Source organism: Lepidochelys olivacea, assembly GCF_965140295.1.
Source record: "Lepidochelys olivacea isolate rLepOli2 genome assembly, chromosome: 13".
NCBI classification, from domain to species: Eukaryota; Metazoa; Chordata; order Testudines; family Cheloniidae; genus Lepidochelys; species Lepidochelys olivacea.
In genome coordinates, this window is record NC_140423.1 from 15,061,717 (window position 1) to 15,078,690 (window position 16,974).

A 16,974-nucleotide genomic window follows, 5' to 3' on the forward strand; every position below is an offset into this window, starting at 1 on the left:
AACAGCATTTACGAGGAAGATTTATGGGCAGTCCATGGGGTATGAATATATACAGTACAAAACACCAGTGGGGATAAATTCCAATGGACAACCCTGTTGTTTTAACAGTAACCTTGAAAGTATTGTTGCTATCATCATTTGACTAAAGAAAGTGTTAATGGAATAATATATATTTCATCTCTTTTTCCACCCTGTGCCAATCACCTCTATATTAACAGCTACTGGTGCTTAACAAAAATGTGTACTGAGATAAACATTGAAGTTTAATTACATTTATTTTAACACCGCATCCTTGCTCATCCTTGTACCCACCACCCTACTTGCAAAGCTATTTTCAGTGGAGTCTGTTTTCTTTTAACATTATAAATAAATATTTGTATTCCCATTCTTTAAGACCTCTGCTTATCACCCTATAACTCTGCTTCTCCGTTTCTAAAGCCAGTCTCTTTCCCCTTTTGTTGGTACAGTGGTAGCATTTGCATTAATTACTGATGTAAACTATGCCAGTCATATTTTATACGTGTATGGCCATTTCATTCCAAAGCACTTAATAAATTTATGTACATCCAACCCTTTGAAATATAACTGGTTCTGGGGTGGAGGGTGGCAGCCAAGCAGGCAGCTGTTCCTGGGAGGTGCTGAGCATTCACAACTCCCATTGTCTTCAGCTCATGCTGTATAAAATTCCTGAGTCAAGAAATTAGACAGGGGATAAACTGATCAGGTATTCTAGTGCATCCCTATTTAGTGCCGGATTGCTTGCTATGGTACATCTTCTACAGTAGATTGTAATGATGGGAATGAAATTGATGGTAAAGAACATCCTGACTAGTGCTGGGTGAAATTTTTCATACAAAACTTTTTTCATCAAAAATTACAGATTCAGGTTGACCCAAACACTTCACAGATTTGTGTTGAACATGTCAAATTGTTTTGGCTGGAAACAACAAAAACAAATTCAGAAAAAAATCAGTGTTTCATTTCGACATTTTTGAAATGAAACATTTTATTTTTTTAATTTGAAATGGCTTTTTTCCAAAATTTCACTTTATTTTTATTTAAAAAATCTAGAAAACAAAACCAAGTTTGACAAGACCAGAAAATCAGTTATTCTCACAGCTCTAATCCTGACTTCCCCAAAACACAACAAGGAGGCCTTATGGACTAGAGTAAATGAGCTAGAAAAACACTTGAACTCCCAGGAAGCCCATGTGAATGGAAAACTACTAGGATCTGTTCTTTTTAAATGATATAAGGCTTGATCTACTGCCACTGGCTCAGACGGATTAGGGAATGGGGGATGAAAATGCAAGTAAGGAGAGGTCTTTGTACCATGGGGAAAGGCAGGCAGAATTTGCATCCAACTTCCTGGGGGTTCTGCCAGTTCTACTGGGGCATCACTGAAATGCTGCCTGTGGAAGCTGCCCAAGGATGCCCTGAATCAGTGAATCCCACAGTCCCCGTGGCCAGTAATCCCACTTTGGGGGTTGTGCAGACCTCTGTTTCCTCCGTCCAATGCAGAAAGAGATTTGGGGTGCCTTGCACGACTGCAGTCTACTTCTGGATGAACTTTATGCAGTTTGGGGCTCTATGGGCTGGGAGTCCTAGGATATTAATCCATGGGAAGAGCAGTGGACAAGCCCTTTAAATATCTTAAAAGTGAAATGAGCTCAATAAAGAAGGGTGATCTTGTGGAGTAGGAGCCAGGAGTTCATTTCCTGGCTCTGCCATAGACTAATTGTGTGACCTTGGGCAAGCAATTTAATCTTTCTATGCCTCAGCTCGTGCCCTGTAAAATGGGGAGGATGCTACTTCCATATCTAACTGGGGGCATTTTGAACATAAATTAATGAATGTCTATGAAAAGCTCAGAAACTGTGTGGTAATAGGGAGCATATAAGTACTTAGATAAATGAAATAATTATAGGCATTCCATTACCCACATATCACAGTTGTGACCAGACACCGTGGCAACTGGATGCTTTATTGATGGGTCATATTAATACAAGATTATTAGATATGCCCTCCTTCATTGCATCTGTATGTCCTACAGTAAGAGCAATGATTAAATTAATCCAATTCAATCTGAACAGGCATAGGGCCTGCTTTTGTTCCTATTCTAGTCAATGACAAAATTTGCATTGAGTTCAGTGGGGTAGGAATGCCTTTGTTCCTTGTGGGTCATCAGCATTCTCTTGCACTTAAAGATCAGGACCAGACACCAAGAGCAGAATACAGTGCTTCTTACTTGCAAGAACAATGTAATCTGCACAGAAATCAGCAGGATAACTCACATGAGGAAATGGTTTGCAGAATCAGTGCCCTAGATCCAATTCTTCAGCCATGCCACGTATACCAAGAGAAATTTCATTTGCCTTTAAAAAGACTTTTTGCAGGACTGAGTTACCCTGCTCAAAGGAGCACTCTTTTTTACCTCTTTTCACTGACATAGAACATTTATTTATTACAATGGAGCTTCTGCTGTTACTCTACTCAAGAAAATAAAATAGGACAAATTAACAGAAGGAGCCAAGAGTAAAAAAGAAGCTGGTATCTGCATTTTTGATGCAGTCTATGCATTCTCATTATTACATTGTCTTTTTGTATTACTTGTGATTTATAATGTAATTGGGAAACTATGGAAATGTTAATGGGAATGATGCTGTTTTGAAAATGACAAAGTTGTTTACTAATTAGTGCCTTTAACTTAGACTAATTTTTGTAGTATTAAAACACTTTAGAAATACCCTTTTTTGAGCGTTGCCTTGAAATTGTTGTCTAGTTTGAACTCCGTCTTCAGTTAACTGAGTTTTCCCCCTTAAAACTAAGGACACGTAAATTAAAAATTTGCTACACTGGAGTTCAATCTCAAACCTATTCATTTAGTTAAATATTTAGATGAGAAATTGTTGCTTGTATGTTTATTTATTTATTTTTGTAACATCCAATGTGCTGCTCATTATCTTAGGGGAGATGGAGAATATTGCAATGATTATTAGTGAGCTTGGTAATGAGATTACTGAACCATTTGGAGTTGACTTTTTTGTGATGCATAATTACAGGGGTTTATTTACAGTGTGATTTTTTTTTAAATGATTCACATTTGTATTCTTTGTTCTTTCTCTGAAGGATTCAGTTCTTTAACTCTGTGGATGCTTTGTAATTCCCCTGAAATGGAAATGGAAAAAGAATGTTAAACAATAAAATATAAACAAAGATTTTAAACAGCTCTGTAGGCCTGATCCTTCAAACTCATGTATATAAGAGTAGTTTCGCTGAGGTCAAATGGGACTATGCACATAGGTAAAGTTACACCAAAGAGTAAGCATTTGGTCTAGGTTACTGTTCCAGTGTCCATTGAAGTCAATGGAAAGATTCATATTGATTTCCATTGGCACTGGCTGGGACCCTAAATATATGATATTCTGATAGCGTATGAACAGAAAGGAAAAGCCACCATGCAGGTTCAGATATCTAGCAAACATAATATGGACATTTATATTGTTTTATTTCTTGCTTCTCTATATGACCTGGTCCGAAGCCCATCAAAGTTGATATAAAGACTCTCATTGACTTCAGTGGACTTCCTCCTGTCTTCCTCCTTTTCCTGCAGTGCTGTTAATATGTACTTTCATATGCTTCCTTTAAACCAGGGATAGTCGATAGGCAGACCAAGGGCCAAATCTAGACCACCAGATGCTTTTGAATGAACCCCAAAATCGTATTTACTTATTATTAGTATCATTATTGTTGTTTTCTCTGGAGTCTGAACCTTGTCTATACCTTGACCAAGAAATTTGGACCTTGACAAAAAATAGACTACCCCTGCTTTAAACCAAGGCTCATGTGATCCAATGGATATACCTGTTGCACTGTATTTTTCCTTTAAAGGAAATGAGTTCTTACATCATAAACACTTGTGTACTATGAAAAGCAGTGGCAGTCATCATAAATACAGCACATTTCTGAGACTACACAGCAAAGTTGTTCCTTCTCATCACAAAGTGACAGAGAACCTGATTAGAGTATCCCTGCCATGAGGAAAAAAACAGACAAAAAATATTGTATGTTCTGGGTAAATTTTACTCTTCAAATTACAGATTCAGCTAAACTGCTATCCCCCTCATTGTCATAACTTGTCACACTGTCAGAATTTAAGCACCTTACCAATCTTCTGGGAGTAAATGTCCTTATGTATATGTCTTAAAAGATAGCTACCCTGGGATTTCTATCAAGCTTACATGACCATATATTGATGCTAGACTTATTTATTTCAGTGGTTCTGAAGTACAGTTAATCATTTAACTAAGGTGTCCTGTGTGGTACATAATTAATAAAACATGTTGGCTTTGGAAGAGAGCTGTGCGTGAGATTCAGGTGAACCAAGAGAAATATTGTAGCTTCTTTACATTCAACAGAGGTCCTAGACTGTACAGGTTGAGATCCTCCATCGACAGAAATGAGGAACAATGTTAATTTTTTTTCATATACCCCCCCTTCCCACATCACTTTCCACAATCACTCAACTTAAACACTGATCAACTGCTAAATGTTTGCCGAGAGAGTAAAATCATTAATTCAACTTATCACTGTTTTGCCTCTGGTGATTGCTGTCACTTCAGGTAATAGCTTGTCTGTGGTTCTGACCCAATTCCAAAACCTGTTTTACCATACTCAACCAATTAATCTAATGGTTCATTAATTGCAAACATCTGAAATCATTAGAACCTGATTGAGCACAAAAGCATCAAACCCTGGGAAGCTGTGACTGCTTAGCCAGCAAATGGTCTCATTGCAAAGGAATGTCAATGTTTATAGTAAATGTAACCTAAACTGGGGTGTTCATTGACATATCCCTCCATTTGTATACAACGACTCTGACATCTATCAGTTCAAGAGTGCATGATTTATCCACTACTATATCCTGGAACTGACAAGCCAAAGATTACAGCTTAACCTACATGAAAGCAGAGGCTGTATGCGTTCCTAAAATAAATATTTAGTAACTGACAAGCTCTGGTTAATATTAATTCATGATAGAAAGCAGTCAATTTAAGCTTACTTCATGCCAAAATCTATTTGTATTTTGTAAATTATTTTTCATGGATGTGGTCTAGAGAGGTTCAAGAAAATATTGGGGGGGGGGCGGGGTTACCCATCTGTATTAAAAGAGAACCTTCCACTTATACATTCTTTTCCACTTCTAAATAGTATTTTTTATCTAAACAGCACTATGAGAGTAACTAGTGATGTAGTTATTTTTTTAAGTGAATTTAGTGTGTGTGTGTGAAAGATCTCAAATGGACAGCATCAGAGAACGAAGCCCTGTATTTACGCAGAGAATGTATACAGCATGGATAGTAGTACTGCTAGCACACAGCCCCTTCTTCACTGTGCCTCAACCCCGAACCTGAGGGTGAACTCCAAGAATGAGATGGGAGGTCCGTCTCTCTGACCTGGACAATCTTTGACTTTCTGTTTTTAAAAGAGTCTGTAAATGGTGCCAATTGTGCTGATGTTTTTGACAATGGGTAAAAATGGAGGGGGAAAGAATGGGGGTGGGGAGTCCGCAAAAATGTTTCCGAATTTTCACATTTTCTGACATAGTTTTTGAGAAGTTTTGTTGACATGGTCTTCTCCACTATAGTATAACAGTCTAAGACCATAAATTAATGTTCTACTGGCCAAGGTTAATTTATGCATAGAAAGAAAGGGAGATATTGAGCTTGTTAGTTCAGAGTTACTGAGAAGAAAGGTTTGAATATGTGTGCAATAGGAAAAATAATATTGTTGCCCTTTTTGACCTGAACAGTTAGCCAATATTCATGGTCTTCCAGGTTGTTTCTGTTAGAAGCAGATGATAGAGTTGGGTATTTCTTTGATGCAATCCTGTATATTTAGAAGAATTCCCATAAAGTATTGTTTCCCTGAACACAGCAGGACTCAAACAGCAAGAGGCAGTTTCTTTGTACACAGTTCCCAACCTCTTTCCAGCCAACACTCTACCCAAAAAGCTATCTCACCTACCTTTTTCCCAAAGTCACACTACAGGTGCTTCCCTGGCAGCCTCTGGGGCTACTTTGCTGCCTCAACTACAAGCTTTTGTCATGTTCCTTGGCCGCTTTACTCACTCACACCTCCATCCAACAATACACAGCCTCTTGCACTTCCATGCAGTCCACAGCAACCCTCTGTCCACGTAGCTCAGATTCCTGAACAGTCTTGCATGTGGCCTGTGATTCAGGCAGTGGCTCCAATTGTTTCAGCTGTCTTAGCCCATAAACGAGTATGACCACTTCTTACATTTATTCTGAATGAAGAGTGGCTGTTACACCCACCAGATTCAACAAGGTTTCACCCAACGCTCGGCAAAATAATATTGCCCCTTTTGATCTGAGTGGCTAGTCAAAAGTTTGGGGTCCTGGGGATGCTCCAGATGGAAGTAGAAATTGGTGGTCTTCTTTTTTCATGCAATCTTGCTTATTTACAAGGAATGTATGAAGTCCTGCTCCTCTGAACACAGGAGGAACGGAGAACTAGAGGAGATTAGCATAGAACACCATGCTCTTTAGCCAACAGACCCAGAAGCTCTCTTTGGCTTTTTCCAGAATCTCACTAGGCTCACCAGCTACTGCTTGACTTTCTTAATTTTTGCTTCTGCCTCTTTTCCTGTTCTTGTCTGTTCTCTAGTCCTCTGTGTTCTGCCTATGTTCTCATTCTCTCTCTCTCTCTCTGCTCTCAACATTCAAAACTGCTGGGTGGGTTCACCTAACTCTGTTGTCTTAGGCTGGGGCTTGTGATTAATTTGTCCTTACAGTTATGAGAACAGAAGGGTAAGTTCTCACCCTTTAACCTCAGTGAGATTTTTTAACTCGACCCATAACAAGGTTGCAGCTAGTTCATAACAATAATACTGTAGGCATAATAGCCTGAACCAAAATTTCCTATTCAAAAACCATCCGAATTTTGGAGGTGGCTTGAAATCTGACCTTTACGCTCATCTTTTTATTTTCTGCTCCATCCCAGCTCGTGTGTGTGTGTACATATGCGCAATATATTATTGTAATCAGACCTGGGTGAATTGGGAGAACAAAAGATCTGGCTAGTGGAAGGGACTGTCACCCACTTCAACATCCATCCAATAAAGGGCTCCATAATCACTAAAGTACAGAAAAAAGAAGGGCTGAAAAGGGGCCTAAGAGAGAGCCACCACTTGGCAGTGGAAGCAGACAGCTGGAGGCAACAGTTTAGGAGTTGGCTGTGGAGAAGCCTGTGGAGACTCTGGGGGTATTTTTACATTGCATAGTAAACTTGGGTCTGTGGGACTCATGCCTGCAGGTCCATTCTTTCCCAACTCACGCTTGAGCATCCCCACACTGCATTGCTATGCAAGCCTCATACCCGTGCCATCACGTCCATACTGCGCTACCAGACCTGAGTCAGATGATGATGACTCTGTATGTTATCTCAGGGTTCTTAGTGCCTTTGTTAGCTTTAGCCACTCTAGGACTTGGTTCAAGATGTACTGTGGGAGACCTTGTCTGTCCATCCCATGGCACTTGACCAGAAGTGATCTTAGTCACCGAACAAATCCAGCCAAGTCATTTTTGAGTCTGCACGCTCCCTACAACTGAACACGTATCTTGCACTGGCAGACTAATTTCTCCTGCTCACACTTTCACTCCTGTTTCATGTTTCAGGCAGACATCTTTGAGATGCTGGGGGATATTTTGGTGGCAGAATTTTTCCTATTGAAGACACCTCCTAAATGGAGGTACAGATGTGGACAGCCGTGACCCACCTGATGCTTCTCATGCCTGTTGAGATAACTGCAGATTCCCCATATATAGATTGGTGCTTCTGGAACAGGGCCGTGGTCACAGACCAGTGGAATCACATTGTCATGCAGACTTGGGATGACCAGCAGTGGCTGCAGAATTTTCGCATGAAGAGGTAATGTTCCTGGAGCTATGGGAACAGCTTGCTTGGATCCTCCAGCATCAGGACACAAGCCTGAGGGAGGGCATGCTGGTCTGGAATCGGGTCGCTATAGTCATCCGATAGCTTACTAAAGGTTCCTGGCTAACCAGTTTGATGCTTGCAAGTGAACTGTGGGGGTGGAGTTTTGTGAGGCGATCAGCACTGTGATTTATCTGAAGGTGGTGGGCATAAGCAATGTTCCTGAAATAACTGCTGGCTTTGAGAAAAAGGGCTTTCTGAACGGCTTTGGATCTATCAATGGAACTCACGTGCCCATAGTTTGACCTCCACTAGGAGCATATGAGTACATAAACCACAGACTCCGTCATTCTGCAAGCCCTGGTTGACTAAAAGGCAGGTTCATAGGTACCAGCATAGGATGTACTGGTGAGGTGCATGATGCTAGGGTTTAATGAAAATTGGGACCTCTTCATGGACTGTCTTTTGGGACTGAGCGAGGATCCATTGGTTTGATCTTCTGTATTGTTCCTAGGGCAGGGATTCTCAAACTGGGGGGTTGTGACCCCTTCAGGGGGTCATGAGGTTATTATGTGGGGGGTCACAAGCTGTCAGCCTCCATCCCAAACCCCATTTTGCATATTGATGATAGTGCTAAATGTTTTAAAAAGTGTTTTTTCAATTGTAAGGGGGGGTTGCACTCAGAGGCTTGCTGCATGAAAGGGATCATCAATACAAAAGTTTGACAACCACTGAGGGTAATTGCATCTTTTGCATTTCAGCCAGTCGTAGTAAAGCAATTCTCTGTTTGAGTGTGGGAATGTTTATGGAAATTCACTAAAGGATAGATCTTAGTGTTTGGAGCACCAATAGTCCTTGACCCTGAGCATATGGTATATGGACCTCGCTACCAAACATCTAGCAAGGACGTATGTACACGTATAAGCACTCACAATGACACACTGCATTGTGATCAGTGATGATGTAAATATCATTATAAACCAGATTTTCAAAAGAGCTTAGCATCCATGATTGGTGTGTACCCAGTGCATATATGTGTTCATAAATATATGTGTATATATACTTAATATCTCCTATATACAGTTGCGATTTCTGGCATATTACAATTCTGTTGTTCAGTAGATTAAATTATTCTGGAGTGACATTTTAAATTCCTTGGCAATTTTTTTTAATGGAAATATGGTTCACAATATTCAATGAAAACATTACATTCCTCTGTCATTAGGGTGGATTTTGTTTGCATGCTCTCTTCCTGGAATACTGATGTTAATTTTTACTTCACTTTAACCTTGCAAGGTATGAAGCAATTTAACTGACTAAGTAACCTTTCATTAAAGTTCAATGCAGTACTTAGGGGTGTTGGGTGCATTAATTGTTAGCTGACAGCTATTATTTCTGTGAAACCTTTTTATAGTAAAATTTCTGTTTGATGAATTGGAATTTACCAAATTTGCATTTCACTGAGCCACACTCAACTTGTGCTTCGAGTTACTGTAGATATTTAACTGGAAAACCAATAATTCTATAAAGTATTAAATATTTATTCAAAAATTTAAAAAAACCTTTCACTTAGATGGAGTTCATTAAAGATTGAACTTGGATCTTGACAGTGTTGACTTTGTATGCAGGGAATCATAATAGTACACTATTAGAATAAGAGCACTTTTTTCATATAGACATGATTTAATATCCAAGGCCAAATCCGGGACGGGACCCTGCTGTGTGTGTGGCATGAAGCCTACTGGAGCTGTACTGACCAGCCTGGCTCCACAGATGCAGAGGCTTAATGGAAACCTGAGGGGGAAATGCTCACCAAAAGGGTTGTGACTTGCTAAGCCTCTGCTGTGCCTAGGGATGAAGTCACAGACTCTGCCCCACCCAGGCAATGGGGGATGTTATTGGATCTCATAGTGCGTGGGCAGAAATTCCATGGGATTCCTCCTGCTAGTAGACTTAGAAAGGTTAAATTAAGCAAACCTTGTTCTTCTGGCTGAGGCCCCTTTCAGCCCTTAAACTGAACCAAATACCTGTTCCCCTCTTTCCCCCACACCCCAATACTATAACAATCAAAAGGGAAGAGCAGCAGTGCTGATGGTGGCAGGGAGGGCAGAGAAAGAAAGCGAGATAGGAGTTGAAAACTACACCAAGGTTGTGAGCCTGAAGAGGAATAAGCATGGTGGCATTACCAACAGTGACAGAGAAGGTAGATTTTGAAAGTAATTAGAAGTTTGAATTATAGTCAGTTGGTGGGAAAACATCCTGGAAGTGATGTGAGTCTGAATGAAGGGTGAAAGCTAATGGGCAGAAAGAGAAATCTGAGAGCATTAGAGATGGTAGCTGAAGCTGTGTAACAGACTGAATGTGGTTGTCCAGAGAGGAGGTGTAGATGGAGAAGGGGAGAGGACCAATGGTAAAACCCTGAGGGATGACATTAGGAAGGAAAAAGGAGCAGCAGGAGGAGAAACCAAAGGAGAGAGGAGTTGTAGCAGTAGAATGAGAACCAAAAGAGTACCAAGTCTTCGAAATCCAGAACACTAAGAGTGCCCCAGGGGAAGGGGATGGTCAGCCATGTTGACAGTGGCAGAAACGGCGATGATTGAAAACAGGCCACGTGACTTTTATGCCCTTTATATGCATTGGACTTGTCAATAGCATGACCAGATGTCCTGATTTTATAGGGACAGTCCCGATTTTGGGGTCTTTTTCTTATATAGGCTCCTATTACCCCCCCACCCGCTGTCCCGATTTTTCACACTTGCTGTCTGGTCACCCTGCATGTCAATGATACACTATGACTATGACTGGTCAGAGCTTGATTTAAAGGGAAACCACTCAAACTTCTCTTTCAAACTTCCTTATGTAAGCCTTTCCTTGCTCACTGACCATGACTCTCTCTGCTTTCACCCTTGTTCCTCATCCTTAGATTGCTTATACTGCAACCATCCAGTGTGAGCTTACTGGGACAGGGACCCGTGTATGTGTTTCTGTGAAATGTTGCACATTATCAGTATATAAATAATAATGAAAATATCCTGTAGGTGTTTCTCTCTCATTCAGTAATTTAAAATGAAGCACTATTGACTTATTGGTTGATGGCAGACTGGAATCCCGTCTCTAAAGTAATCAAAGAGGTGAACAGAAGTTGAAATATGAGTCATCGGTAACAACTGGCCTAACCTGACAATTACCTGCAAAATGTTGGGTTCAGCGTTGCTTACTTATGAACTACAAAAAATGACTGGTTGAGATCTCATGGTGTATTGTCTCATCGGCAGTGGGAGGGAAATACTGTGTGATTCAGCCCTCCCATATCCCAGAAACATGACCAGGAGAGAAGAAAACAGAGCGGTGAGGAGAAATGCATGTCTTCTAATTGTGATGAGGACTACTTCTCTATAGAATCCATCTCCTGACTCACTCTGTTGAAGTTCGGTTTAATTAAATAAGCAGTGAAAAAACATTAAGCGTAAAATTATTAGATTAATCAAGAGACAAACTTATGAGACAAACAGAAGAAATGCAGAACCTCAGGTGTGGGAACAGCCTTTTCCAAAAGAAAGGGTGGAGGAGAAATGGAGTTGTCTACGGTATATGCCCTAGTCAGAAACCTCATAGAATTCATAGTAGTTAGTGACCAGACTGCTCTGGGAACCTTGAACGTTTTCAAAGATACTAATTGAAATTCCCCATGTTTGCACTTCCGCAGAGATGATCCACATAGGGAAAAAGACTTTCCAATACATAAGCTATAGGAGGCTCTGAAATAAGTAAGAGCAGAGCGCAGCACCATTATGGAAAACGTCAGTATCATACTATGTGGGGTACCTCATCCAGTGCATAAATGCCCCAATAACTATATGGGTTAAACAGACAATCACTACAATCTCCAGTGAATTCACACAGAAAAATGATAAAAGAAAAAACACGCGATCACCTGTGGGTGAACACTTTTTACAAAGAGGTCAGATATGGAGTGATCAATCAGTCCTCATGCTCAAAGGAAACCTGCACAATACCTTCAAAAGACAAGCATGGGAACTTAAGTGCATAACTCTGTTAGACACTTAAAAGAATGGGTTCAGAGACACTGGTTTTATGACTTTTTACAACAATTTGTAACTACGAACAGTACAGCAGAAGAAGAGACAAACATTCAGTTTGCTGGAAGCAGAGAAATGGACGTAGCACATTCTTTTCACGAGAACTAGTCATGAATGTGTTCTAATGGTTCCACAAAGAAGAAAAAAGATTTAAATAGATTGGGGGAGACATCTCAATGGGATGTCAATGCTAAGCAGAGTACATTAGAAATTGACAGCGGGATGTTTGAAATATACCAAGCTAAGAGCAAAGGCAGGCTGACAGCTGGTGTGCTGCTGCATGTCCCTGGTGTGTGGGACAAACAACATTTCAGGTTAGGCCCATGTACAAGATAGCACATTTTAAAATAACTACACAGAAATGCCACATCACGGCCTCTACACAGAAGCTTCTACCAAAAAAACAGTAGTGAAGAATTTTCAGAGAGTGAGTGCTAATCAGACAGCAGGAAAAATTGTTCACAGAAATTTTCAGTTTTTCTGTTTCCATTAGAAACCATTTTGATAGAAATTTTCTGACTTTTTGTTCTCATATTGAGGTGAAATGGCTGGTGAATCTGAAAACGTCTTGTTTGAGAAGATGGAAAAATATTCTTCTGGAAGAGACTTGAGTTCATGTTGGGGACATTTCGGAAAGTGCCTATGCTGAACCTGCCGCCAGGTTCCACATCCTCCTCCCCAAAACGTCCTATGAGGCGGTGGGGAGTTTGGTATCCCTTGTACTCAGCACCAGCGGAGGGTACAAGGACCAGAAGGCACCCATTCCCACACCTTTGATTTTTACTGCAGTGTAGTTGTAAGCAAGCTGTCCTCGTTTCTCTTCACTTCTCCCCCCCGCCCCGGGTTGTTAGTCCTTCTGCCCCAGCTTATCTTATTTTTCATTGCTGTTTGTGTGCATAATAAAACTTTATGGATTGAGGAGAAAAGGCTCTTTATTCATTCAGCCCACTGTGGCTAGTGGGGTGTGGAGTTTAGAGGAGAGAAAATGCAATGAAAGGGACAGCTTGGTAAGGAACAATACAGATAACTGTCACATTACTGTGGATCGTTGCTAAAACTGGTCTTCAAAGAGTCATGGAGACACACAGCCCCTCAATGTGTTCTTATTGCCCTGGTGTCTGCCTGGCAGCCAATTTTGTGCAGCTAATTTGCCTCAACCCCCCACCCCACCAGAAACTTTTCTCCCTTTGTGTCACAGATAGCATGAAGCACATAGCAGGCAGCAATAACAATGGGAATATTGATTTCACTGAGGTCTAACCTAGTAAGCAAACGACACCAGCGGCCTTTTAAACATCCAAAGGCACATTCCACCACCATTCTGCACTTGCTTAGCTTATAGTTGAACTGGTCCTTACTGCTGTCCAGGCTGCCTGTGTACGGCTTCATGAGCCATGGGACCAAGGGGTAGGCTAGTTCTCCCAGGATCATGATTCGCATTTCAACATCACCAATGATTATTTTGCAGTCTGAAAAGAAAGTCCCTGTTTGCAGCTTTCTGAACAAACCGGAGTTCCTAAAGATGCTCGTGTCATGCACCTTTCCCAACCATCCCACGTTGATGCCGGTGAAATGGTCCCTGTGATCCACCAGCGCTTGCAACACCCTTGAGAAGTACCCCTTTCAGTTTATGTACTCTTTGGCAAGATGGTCTGGTGCCAAGATAGGGATATGCATTCCATCTGTAGTCCCACCACAGTTAGGGAACCCCATCCTGGCAAAATCATCCACTGTCATCCACTGGGCATGTTGCCCAGAGTCACTTCCTTCTTAGCAGAAGTCTGTTGATTGCCCTTCAAACTTGGATGACAAAAGATCCCTCAGTAGATTTACTCACTCCGAATTGATTCCCCACTGACTGGAAGCAGTCTGGCGTTGTGAGCTTCCACTTGCTTCTCCACTGTCAGAGCAGCTCTCATTTTAGTATTGCTGCACTTCCAGGCTGGGGAAAGCTTTTCACACAGTTCCTGGAAAGTTGTCTTACGTATTCGAAAGTTCTGCAGTCACTGCTTATCATCCCATAGCTGCATAATAAGGTGGTCCCACCAGTAAATTCTTGTTTCCCAGGCCCAGAAATGGCACTCACCCATGTCAAGGTGATGCGTGACTGTCACCGTAAACTGCAAATTGTTCTGCTCCATGGCTTCCAGCAGGGCTGCTTGCGGGGCATCACATAGTTCTGTGCAGCGGCTCCTGTATCGGCTGAGTAAATACTGCAGGATAAGGTGTGAGGTGTTTGTAATGCTAACAACAACAGCGTACAGCTGAGTGGGGTCCATGCTTACCATGCTATGGCATCTGAGTGGGTAACCCAGGCTTACAAAAAAGACTTAGTTAGTTTGTCGTTGATTGGAGGGAGGGAGGTAAGTGCATCATGGGGGCTAATGCTATGTTCCCTTAACCACCCGCACAATTGTTTTGGTACCATAAGGCATTACTAGCCCAACCCAAAATTCCACTCAGCTACATGCACTGTGGGACAGCTACCCATAGTGCAGCACTCCATGCGTTGATGCAAGCCCTGCTAGTGGGGATGCACTCTGCCGACACAATGAACATAGTGGGAACGCGCAAGACCGACTTGCTTAAATCAGAAGCTCAATGTCGACATACATAAAATCAACTTAACTTTGTAGTGTAGACAGGACCTCAGTCTACCACCTTGTGAATAAAGTCATTGGAGTCAATTTGCATCAGTGACATTCTAGACCATGTTGTCACAATCATTTAACTCTGCTACCGTTTTGATAACATGGGGCAAGTTTTCAAACCAACCTCCAAAATTATGCCTGAAAATTTTCCATTCCTATTGGTTTCCCCCAATAAAAAAATTAATATTTACATACTCGGGCAGCTACCCAAACGAATTACATTGGTAAGTACAAAATTCATTTTCTAAGTTGTATGAATAAATGGCCTTTCTGCATGCCAAAAGATGCGCAGGCAAGATTTACATAGTCCTCTTCTGAAGTTGTGTTTGGAAATTTTGATCATTCCTTTTTAAATTCTCTCTGGCTTCAGAAAACCAAACTTATGTATTTACATGTGTTTTGGGCTTGTGGAAGGGTTTGAGGGGGTTTTTTTTTTCCTCATCCATCTTTTTTTCCTTGAGATTACATTCTCGTCTGCTTTATTTGAAAATGATCTCTGCATGTGTGTTTTCTATTGAAGCAGTGAATCTTAAGTATGTCAACAGCTGCTATAGTGAGCAACTTCTTTGTGATGTATGCTAAAAAGAATCTTTCGTGGAAAGACGTATTTGGCACAGAGTGATAACTTCAGCGGTGGAAACAAACCTGACTGTTGCTTAGTTTCTAGCAACTAGGTCACAGCATTCTTGACTGTTAGCATCATTCATTGGCAAGGATAATGCACTTCCTGCTTTCCTAACTGAACAGGATATTTTTAATTTTGCACAAAAAGAAAATCAGTGAGATAGAGAGGGAAAGGACAATGTGTTTACAGTGTCCTAAGGGAAAGTTTCTCTGTGGGGTAAGTTTTCTAAGGGGCTGATCCAATCTCACCTGTTTTTGGTGCAGCTTACACCTGCAAAAATTGCACCTGCAGTTTTGTACATGCAAAATGAATTACAGGTGCAAATCAGAGCACTTGGACATCCAGCCATATAATTTACACTTGTAATCACAAAGTTAGAAGTGCAGAGCTGTTCTGTAATTCAGGTGCAGGTGCAAACATATGGATGCAATTGAGCCCACAAAAAGAAGGCTGCCTTTCTGAAAATCCTGTCCCATATTATCCTTTGAGATCTGATTCCAGTACAGGATAGCATGAGTTGAGACCTATGTGACAGTCTTTATTCAGAATGTTCTTGTTAGGTTTGTTTAGTTTTACAATGAACATTAGTGCTGCTTATTGCACCCATTATGTACACACTGATTGAACTAGGATCCTTGCTTTTCTAGGCAATGTGATCTGCTTTGCTATAACTGGACAGCAAGAATTCAATTGCCTTAACCCATTTTAGAGCTGACAGGACATTTTCAATCTTAAGCAGTTTTGAACAGAAAATGGTATCTCAATGTTGCCTCTGGAAAAGGTTCAAAAATATGGAAGCAAATGGGAAAGAAAAGGAACCAAATATGGGGGAGGGGGGAAAAGGTAGAGAAAAGGGGGAAATTAAAAAAAAAAAAGCGATTTTAAAAATCCAAAACCGAATGTTTATTGGATTTTGGTTTTGTGGTGACTACAGCAATGTTAAAGCAAATTAACTTCCCAGACCTTAGGATGTGTGATGGCCAGATATATTGATACAAAATGTTATGAAGTTGCCATTAAGGTTTTGTGATAGAATTTGATAAAGCTGGGGGGTGTATTGCTTTATGGTATGTGTTGGAGATGGAAGCCAAAGCCTCATGGAGTTTTGGTATCTGCAGGTTGCAAAGAATGCAGAAGACTTCTTCCTTCATTTGAGATTTTTATGCTTTTGACACTTTGAGTGACTGCGGCTTATCTTGATGTAACCTTAACTGTCACTCAATATAGGTTTTTTGTTTTTTTATTAATATAATTGTATCTACATATATTAATAGTATGGCTAGATTTGCAAACATGCCAGGCATGCATGGACATACATCATTAGCACATGCAATTGTGACAATTGGTATTGGGTAATGGCTTGCAAAAATGACAGTAAACAGTCATTTGCATGCACTATTTAACATTTTGCATGTGTAATTGTGATACTTGTGCACTTGATCTAGGCATCCAAGTGCACGTCTAATGTGTCAGAAAATCTGTTTCACAATCTGTATATTAATATAACACTTTGGGATACCCTGTGAGAACAGGTGTTATATAAAATTTAAGAGTATAATTGCTGTCATATGCAAAATGCTCTTAATAGGATGATGCCTTCATGTCAAGAAGCAAGCAAACTTGAATGTTGTTTATCAAA